Here is a 9573-nt window from a genome sequence, read left to right as displayed (position 1 = left end):
GACCTTCTTTTTAACCCCCGGGTCGTGACTCGAGTGTCTACGACATGTCCAGAGTGGTCGACCAGCTTTGAACCCTCTTAAGCTCCCTTTGGCAACAAGACTGCCAGAACAGAGGCCCTCGCTATGCATGTAGCGAATCAGAATAGGAAATGAGGGGCTCGTTGAAAATAACGCAGAAATAAGGGTTGGCAGTCGAGAAAACCTCGGAAAGCAAAAGGGAGGATGTGGTAGATCATTGAAACAGATTAAGAATTTGGAAAGAAAGAAAGAAAGTGAAGAAAAAATGCCCGCCAGGTGGGATCCGAACCCACGACCTCCAGAATACCGGTCTGGTGCGATAACCACTACGCTACCGGCGGGGCGATTTTCCCATTCACTTTCTGGGGTATTTATGTTAGGTATGTTTGTTTCCTGGGCTAGGGGGTGGTAGCCAGCGCCATTCGGACTAATCGGGGAGAAGGGGACCTTCTTTTTAACCCCCGGGTCGTGACTCGAGTGTCTACGACATGTCCAGAGTGGTCGACCAGCTTTGAACCCTCTTAAGCTCCCTTTGGCAACAAGACTGCCAGAACAGAGGCCCTCGCTATGCATGTAGCGAATCAGAATAGGAAATGAGGGGCTCGTTGAAAATAACGCAGAAATAAGGGTTGGCAGTCGAGAAAACCTCGGAAAGCAAAGGGGAGGATGTGGTAGATCATTGAAACAGATTAAGAATTTGGAAAGAAAGAAAGAAAGTGAAGAAAAAATGCCCGCCAGGTGGGATCCGAACCCACGACCTCCAGAATACCGGTCTGGTGCGATAACCACTACGCTACCGGCGGGGCGATTTTCCCATTCACTTTCTGGGGAATTTATGTTAGGTATGTTTGTTTCCTGTGCTTGGGGGTGGTAGCCAGCGCCATTCGGACTAATCGGGGAGAAGGGGACCTTCTTTTTAACCCCCGGGTCGTGACTCGAGTGTCTACGACATGTCCAGAGTGGTCGACCAGCTTTGAACCCTCTTAAGCTCCCTTTGGCAACAAGACTGCCAGAACAGAGGCCCTCGCTATGCATGTAGCGAATCAGAATAGGAAATGAGGGGCTCGTTGAAAATAACGCAGAAATAAGGGTTGGCAGTCGAGAAAACCTCGGAAAGCAAAGGGGAGGATGTGGTAGATCATTGAAACAGATTAAGAATTTGGAAAGAAAGAAAGAAAGTGAAGAAAAAATGCCCGCCAGGTGGGATCCGAACCCACGACCTCCAGAATACCGGTCTGGTGCGATAACCACTACGCTACCGGCGGGGCGATTTTCCCATTCACTTTCTGGGGTATTTATGTTAGGTATGTTTGTTTCCTGTGCTTGGGGGTGGTAGCCAGCGCCATTCGGACTAATCGGGGAGAAGGGGACCTTCTTTTTAACCCCCGGGTCGTGACTCGAGTGTCTACGACATGTCCAGAGTGGTCGACCAGCTTTGAACCCTCTTAAGCTCCCTTTGGCAACAAGACTGCCAGAACAGAGGCCCTCGCTATGCATGTAGCGAATCAGAATAGGAAATGAGGGGCTCGTTGAAAATAACGCAGAAATAAGGGTTGGCATTCGAGAAAACCTCGGAAAGCAAAGGGGAGGATGTGGTAGATCATTGAAACAGATTAAGAATTTGGAAAGAAAGAAAGAAAGTGAAGAAAAAATGCCCGCCAGGTGGGATCCGAACCCACGACCTCCAGAATACCGGTCTGGTGCGATAACCACTACGCTACCGGCGGGGCGATTTTCCCATTCACTTTCTGGGGTACTTATGTTAGGTATGTTTGTTTCCTGTGCTTGGGGGTGGTAGCCAGCGCCATTCGGACTAATCGGGGAGAAGGGGACCTTCTTTTTAACCCCCGGGTCGTGACTCGAGTGTCTACGACATGTCCAGAGTGGTCGACCAGCTTTGAACCCTCTTAAGCTCCCTTTGGCAACAAGACTGCCAGAACAGAGGCCCTCGCTATGCGAGGGCCTCTTCTTCACTTTCTTTCTTTCTTTCCAAATTCTTAATCTGTTTCAATGATCTACCACATCCTCCCCTTTGCTTTCCGAGGTTTTCTCGACTGCCAACCCTTATTTCTGCGTTATATATATATATATATATATATATATATATATATATTTATATATATACATTTATATATCATCGATATATGTAAAGATATTTACATACACATTTATAGCACTGCAGCCGCGAAGGCTTCAAAGGCTGGTGTTTGCATACCACATCCACGTCAGCGAAAATATGATACAAGAATGCAGCAGGCATATGTAGACTGAATACAAAAACAAAAACCGGGAGCAACCACACACAATAAACAAAAGTGCTGCGAAAACAAACCTTGCTGAGCACTCTCCCTAAGCGAAACTGAAAAGAAACTGTGGCTGGTCCCAGCTTACCGCACCAGTTTATCAGACGTCGATCACCTAGAAACTCATTAAAATATTCTTGGGCATACCAAGGTTTCATGGCCGCCCCGTAGTTTCTTTGGGTTCTTGGAATCTAATAATGAGACATATGAAAAAAGGCAAATATTTCGCGTTACAAACCTTGTAATCAGTTTCCCAAAGTTATTTCAAACAGGCAAATTTATTAAATAAGTTTTCGAAACATAGGAATAGGAATGCTTCCGATAAACACCGGGGTGGATTCATATCCACTAACAGCATCAAGAACACTTTTTCGCAGAATTTTTGAGAATTTCATTTGCCGTTTTTCATTATTAAACAACAACGAAAGAACAGCACATGCCACAACAAATTACACAGCCGACATCACTTAGCTCAGATTACCAGAAGAGACAAGATTAAAATACGACTGCACCTGCAATTAGCGAACTATCAGGTAATATCTCATTAAACCGGCTCAATTAATAGGCGGAGTTTTGTTGACTAGGCTTTTATTTAACCGTCAAGTCATAAACATGAACATTTGCAGTTTCTACCAATAGGTGGGACTTTTGTTAATGGTGATTAGGTGGCCGTGGCGTTGTAGACAATTAAGTTTTCTTCTGTAATTTATGAACCTCGTCTTTAGCGGTAGGAGTAGCATACAGAAACCAGGTGTAAGTCGTGTTCTATTGCAACCATCCAGAAGTAACTTATATGGCGTTAAATTTCTAGACCAAGTACGAAAGCGTGACACCCTTTTTTTAGTAGTTGATACGGAGAACTGTCTGTCGCAGTTTTATGACCCACGGCAACGCGCCGCCGCTCGTGAGCAACCGCACTCGCTAAAAAGCCGAAGTTGACATTCTGCTAATGTTTCTTTTATTTTGACACGAGAGTATCCGTTGGGCACTTGTCGTAGGGGTGCTTTTTGAATTCCTACAGCTTCCCTCAGAATATCTCCCGCGCACCCTCTCGCACAACAAACCATTTTTTTTGCTTTTCGAACCATTGGCGGCGTTTGTGTACATTTAGGTGAAGCTATCTTGGTCTCACTAATGATGGTGTCGTAGCCAAAACGCGTTGCAGAAAAGCCAATTTTGCACAATGCAAGGACACGTGATGATGATGATGATGAAATTATTATGTGGATAGTGATGATGACACAAAAAAACATACTTCTACTGTAGTCGGAAGTGAACCTTGGTCCCTCGTGTCATAAAGCCGACGTCTAAAACATTGCGCCGTCGTAGTGTTAGAGGGGCTTCACGGTTCCTTGTGTGGGCGCTAGCTTTGTGCTTTGGCGGAGTTGCACGCAATGAACGCAAGTGCTTAAGTATATGCCTCCCCAACATTTACACAACACTGCACACTAGAAATTCCCCGCATCATTCCGTCAAATAAAGTTGAAGTCATCTCTGTTTAACTACGACGATAGGGGGTAAAGGGCGCTCACCGTTCTCTTGAAGGATTCGTTTCCTTTTGCCTGAGCTTGGTACTTCACCTTTGGCGCTGTACAGTTTATCCAAAGGTTTAACCGAGCACACGAGCAGTGGCCATACTGGGAACGCTGCATGCAAAGGAGACCCGTGAGTAGATGCTACCTGAAGATAGCAATGGTGCGCGGGCACATCTGGAGGTCCCATCTCAATATTCGGACGCCTAGCTTATCGCCCGTTCAAGCAAAATTACGTTCCTATCAACCCCGCTCGTCAGTGGTGCTCATAGTGGTTCTCGCAAGCATTCATTTGCCTGTTGGGGAAGAAAATGGTTTTTAGTTTCGAGCGATTTGTGCTTAGTGAAAATGGCACGCCTTGCACTGGTACCAATAAGCCTAGTTTGTATGCCCGGTGTAATAATGCTGAATCAAATCGTCATCAATCGTCCCACCTACTCAGTTTCTTTGAGCGCCGATATTCCGCTTGCAATTCCCTTGTTTACAACCAAGCTTCCTATGATACAGTACATCATCTCTGCTTTCAGAACAAGCCGCGCAGGGGTGGAACAGGGTCCATGGGTTTGGAAGCAGTCCTGGGAGCAGGCGAAAGTGCCTTTTGTAGCAGGCTTGGAGCAGCCAGAAATGCATTTTTGGAGCAGCCCTGTAGCAGCCAGAATTGCCATTTGAAGGAGATGTAACACCATTTAACGGCCTTATGGTGCCTCCCTAATCTCCATAGAGGCCGCTGTGCAAGTCCCCTGACAAGTAACTAATTTCTCTACTATTTTCACGCATTCTACCATGCATTACAACCTAATCTAAACCAGGAACGCAGTTCTTGTACTATGTCTGGAGTGTTACAAAATGCAAAGTCATCTACCCTCGGCTCCTGCGTGTGCGTTGCATTATTTCCGTTTTAAGCCCAAACCTCAAGCGGATAGTCGAAAGGGATCAGATAACAGGCCTTGCTTCGTGTCCACCAAACGGCAGTGTTTATGCGACCCCACAGCGGGATTCTGTAAAACAAGGTGTTTGCTTGCATTTTTTTTTTCTATCGAACAGCAGTTTCAGTGCGTGGAAAGCTGAACATTGCATTTTCTTCACCCGTCACCGGGATGCAAGGGTCTACGAACATACGCGGGAGACAACGTACCTAACTAGAGCGTGTCAGAAGGCCCTAATAATATTAGACCATCCTCCACTAAGCAAAGCCAGCCCCAGATTTGAATTGAATTTATTTTATTTACGTTTATTTGTTCTTTTCTGAATACAGAAAAACGGGGGGCGGGGCAAAAGGCAACCAGCATCCCTCCGTTTAGCAGGGAGTTCATTTCAAGTTTCAAAGTAATTTTCGTTTAAAGTTTACAGGCGAAACTGAGCAGATACCTCAAAGAAAAATGAAACACTCCGTAAGGCGGAGAATTATGTCGCAAAATAAGATAGAGGAAAACAGATCTCTAGTTCCTAGCTCTTGCTACAGCATAGCCACAATATAAAAAGCACCGTGTCACTCTGTTCCCCACGGAAAAAACAAGAATGCGACCGTACCACCACAAAAATATCCGGAAACGCTCTCTACGCAAGTGATGAGAACCTTTACAAACAGCGCTGGAAAACAACCTTTTGCTGAACTTCACAAACGGTACTTGCTACTTCGCACTTCCTGCAGCGTGTATGCAAACTAAAGAAAAGCACAAACATAATGTGCTGTCAGTTTTTTTTTTCGCAAATAGGGCCAAAGCACAACAGGTAACTAAATCTTGACGTTTCCACGCCGCGCTTTTCGGACCAGATTTGTACGTAACATGCGATCCCGTCACCACAGTTTACGGCGTGTTTCGTCATTTATTCATGAGCTTGCACCGCGTAAATCGTTGAGGCAAGGGTCTCCAAGCATTGCAGCACGAGACAAAAAGACGTTGTGACCAAATCGCAGTCACTAACGGCGTCACTAACGCGCGCCTGCAAAAACAAAACGAAACAAAATGGCGGCTGAACCGCTCCGGCCAATCAAGACGCGGAACGGGGGCTTGCCTCCAGCGCGCGTGCTCCTACCGATCAGCGGCTCGTAAACGATCTTCGCGAAATCGGCGATAACGCCCGTTCCCCTCATGGGACGCCATTTTGGGATAGCGCAAAATATCACAAGGAACGAAGCTATAAGGTTAGTCCAAGGTGGCCGCCGCCGGCAGTCTGCTTCCAGTGTGGCACGCGCGCGAAGTTCAAGCTTTTTTTAGCCCGATTTTCGGCGTTTTGCGGCTCCCGTTGAGTTTACAAAGTCGACCTAAAACCTTTCCCGACCAATTTCAGCGGTACAACTTTAAGAGTATGTGCTTGAAGGTATGGAGACTTCAAAAATGCGTTTTTCCCAAAATGCATTTTTTCGCGATTTTCGACCATTTAAGACCGGCCTCCCCCTTATTAATTCAAGCGGGTTTGGCGCAACAAAGGCGGTTCGGCGCAGGATAGCGCAGCTAAACACGTTTGGCGCTCAATGGCGCAAATGCCGCAGCTGTTCCTCCCCTGCAAGCGTGACCTACAACCGACTTTGAGCCTGTAGAAAAGAAATCAGAAGAAAGAGAAATTGGTTTAATAATTTTTATATTTTGATATAGGGTGGCTCATGTTGCCTACAAAAGGTCTTCCCAGCAATGCATTTGTGTTTAGAGGTGACGACGACTTAAGATCATCGTGAAAACTTTGTCTTTGTAGTCTCGCTTTTCCATATTGCGTTTTGCTGAGGATAATGGCCGTGTACGAAAGAAGTACGTTACAAGCCCACTGCCGACCCATCACCGCCGCGGTCTTCTCTCCTGAGTCGTATAAGCTCCTCACCATGCGCGCCATCGCTCCCCGCTGACATTGTGCAATGCATCGTGCTTTGCTCAGGACACCTTTCCGGCGCACTAGAGACGTCATTGTCTGCACCTGCCAATGGTGTGTGTCCGTTGTCGGTAACGTAGAGGTCACGCTACTCTCCTTATGATCCAACATAGCATTTCCCCAGTATAGCCAAACCCCAACCGACCACCAGACTTTCTGGACTTCCCTGTTCACATGGTCTAAGGCCTCTGATTGTATCCTAATGCTTTCCGTTTATCGAAGCAAGACTTCGACCGCACTTACATAAACGATACATTAGCATAATTACCACGTTCCGCAAAGAAATTGACACCGGGCGAATCCGAGGCCACTGTAGCCACTGAGATGGAAAGTGGCATGCTCCTTACGAAGCAGAAAGCGCACGCCACTGAACACCGAGTTTTCTTAAATACCGTAAACAGACGCTTGCATAAAGACTTCGAGGCGCCCCTAGGCAGCAGGGGTGGCAGCAGGAAGGCTTGCTTTCTTTTGGCCATAATGCGTGCGTCAGAAAACCGATACAAACGAACCGGGTGAGTCAACGCACTTTCGCTATTATGTTCTTGTGTTCCGCATTCTTGTGACCCACGTAGTCCGACAAAGACACCTGTCACGCATGTAGGAGCTACCGCGCCGTTTGCACCAGCCGGGTGAAGTCGGTGCGTGAGTGCTGCCGGCTGCGCCGTCTATTGCGCGGGACAGCCGCAGCTGCTGACTTGCGCACACCTGGAAATAAGGATCGTCATGCCACACTGCACGTGTGCTTTCCTTGCACGGGCCACCGGCGGCGCGGTGGTGTGTGGAAATTAGACGCGCCACTCTGGCGAAGCTTAACAAGAAATTAAATTCTTTTTTTGCGTAGTTTGGCCAAGTTTGGCCATGACGCCCGTGCTCTCCTTAACTCTTGGATCGCTGTGCCGCTTTGACACTTTAGTACAGATTTTTGCACTTCGTCGTTTGGGTTTTCCACGCAAGAAATCTGCACATTTTAGCGACCGCTGTCTCTAGATGGAGGGGATTTGACATTTTTTATAAAAACTTTATTTAAAACTTTTGTAATAATAATGTCAAGCAACAGACCAAAACTGCTATTACTTGGCGCTATTAAAAGTGTCTGATCTACGTGAAGTGCCCTTTACATTCCCGACCTTAATATATTTTGTTTCCACAAAATACGAGGGCAGCTATGCGGTCCTTGTAATGTAGTTGTTGCGAAGGATTTTGCTACCGTTGCTCAACCTCATTGAATCCTGTTATCATTTTTTTCTCAGCGTATTTTTTTTTCAGACGAAATTTCAGTCCTTTCCCATTTTAAACAAAAAAACTTAGGCAAATCTGCGCTGCTGCGGGCCACCTCGTTCTCGTTATAAAAAGATAATGAGCGAAATATCTAAAGACAAAGTAAGCAACCCCCTACTGTTCGGCTGGAACGATCTGGTAGACGCGGGCAAAGAAAATAGAATGAAATCTCGGTAATTACAACTGAAAGGGGACCCCATCTGTGTTACAATTATTGAAAGTTCGACCTGACAAAAGTGATTAATTGATTATGATGTTCAAAGTTCCAACGCTACCGAGAGAATAAGGGTCACAGTATTGGAGCGCTACAGATTATTTTGACCACCTCGGGCTTTTTTACCGTGCTCCAAAATCTCAACCACACGGGGGTTTTCACTTCTCGCCTCGATCAGAAAAGCAGCTACCATGGCCGGGAATCAAACCCGCATCCTTGTGTCTAGCAGCAAAACGCTCAGCTACTGAGCTACCGTGACGGGTGACCTGAGGAAATTAAAGGCCAAAATTCGTCGACCGGCTTACGTTCATACGGCTAGGCTCCAGCCAAAGGGCTCCGGCCATTCGATAGACACCCGTGTGCGGCCGAAGTACGGCCAGCAAAGGTCAGCCGCAGGGTGTCGAACCGGAAGCGGAACCAAACCGAAAACAGGAACCGAACCGGAATTTTTGCCCAGAACCGGAACTGAAACGGAACCGTGTTTTTTACGCATTTTGGAACTGAACCCGGACCGGAACGAATCGAAGGAACCGTTCCGAACCGGTTCCGGGGCCTAAAGAAATTTTGATTTATACTTTTCTATTTCGGTACCCTACCTTGCGTCTGAAGCTATTTTGTCACTCGCCAGACAGCACCATGAAATATTTTGCATCAGGCCCATCATGTTCTCTTATACCTATTGCCCTCAATTTAATGTAAACTTGTCCGTATATACTATCATTTTGCGTTAGGTACTGCCCATCGCTCCCATTATCTTTTACATTTGCATAACTTAAGTTAGAATGCATATTCCGAGGCAACATATCACGGAATAGTCTTCATTGTTTCTATCTGCATTGTGTTTAAAATCGTGTAAAGGTGACAATGTGCTGTTGACTCGCATGCATCCCTGTCCGCTTGTGAAGGCCCTCAGGGACACCATCAACAATAAATCCACATCTCCCACTTATTTTAGTTTGAAGGGGCAGTTATATACAAACAGCACTGAGGCACAAACAGTCATAGTTCTCAAAGTTAACGTCACTTTTTCTTGTATACAGTGCCGTTGTGTCCTTTGGTTACTGCTCTAAAAGAACATGGGGGATGCTAATTTCCACTTTTAAAGGGACTCTGCAACACTCTTCGTGCCGTGCAAGTAAACCTGCGCGACGTTTAGATTAGACTTCCAGGTACAACCGAGCCAAATATTACACGTGCACGTGAAGCGGTAAGCGGGCAAATCGCCGTGGAAGATGTGAGAAAACCAAACGCTCTCTCTTCAATTCTCCTCATTATGCACCCCTGGCATGGCCTCTGCGACGTCAATCGGGCTATGGCAGTCCTGGCTGTCCTGTTGGCCGTCGTTGGTCAACTTCGCGGTTAA

This window comes from Haemaphysalis longicornis, unplaced genomic scaffold, assembly GCF_048455015.1.
Source record: "Haemaphysalis longicornis isolate Haplotype H1 unplaced genomic scaffold, Haemaphysalis longicornis Haplotype H1 scaffold_18, whole genome shotgun sequence".
In the NCBI taxonomy this organism is placed as follows: Eukaryota; Metazoa; Arthropoda; class Arachnida; order Ixodida; family Ixodidae; genus Haemaphysalis; species Haemaphysalis longicornis.
The sequence above is the reverse complement of the archived record's forward strand: the minus strand, read 5'-3'. Positions refer to the sequence as shown.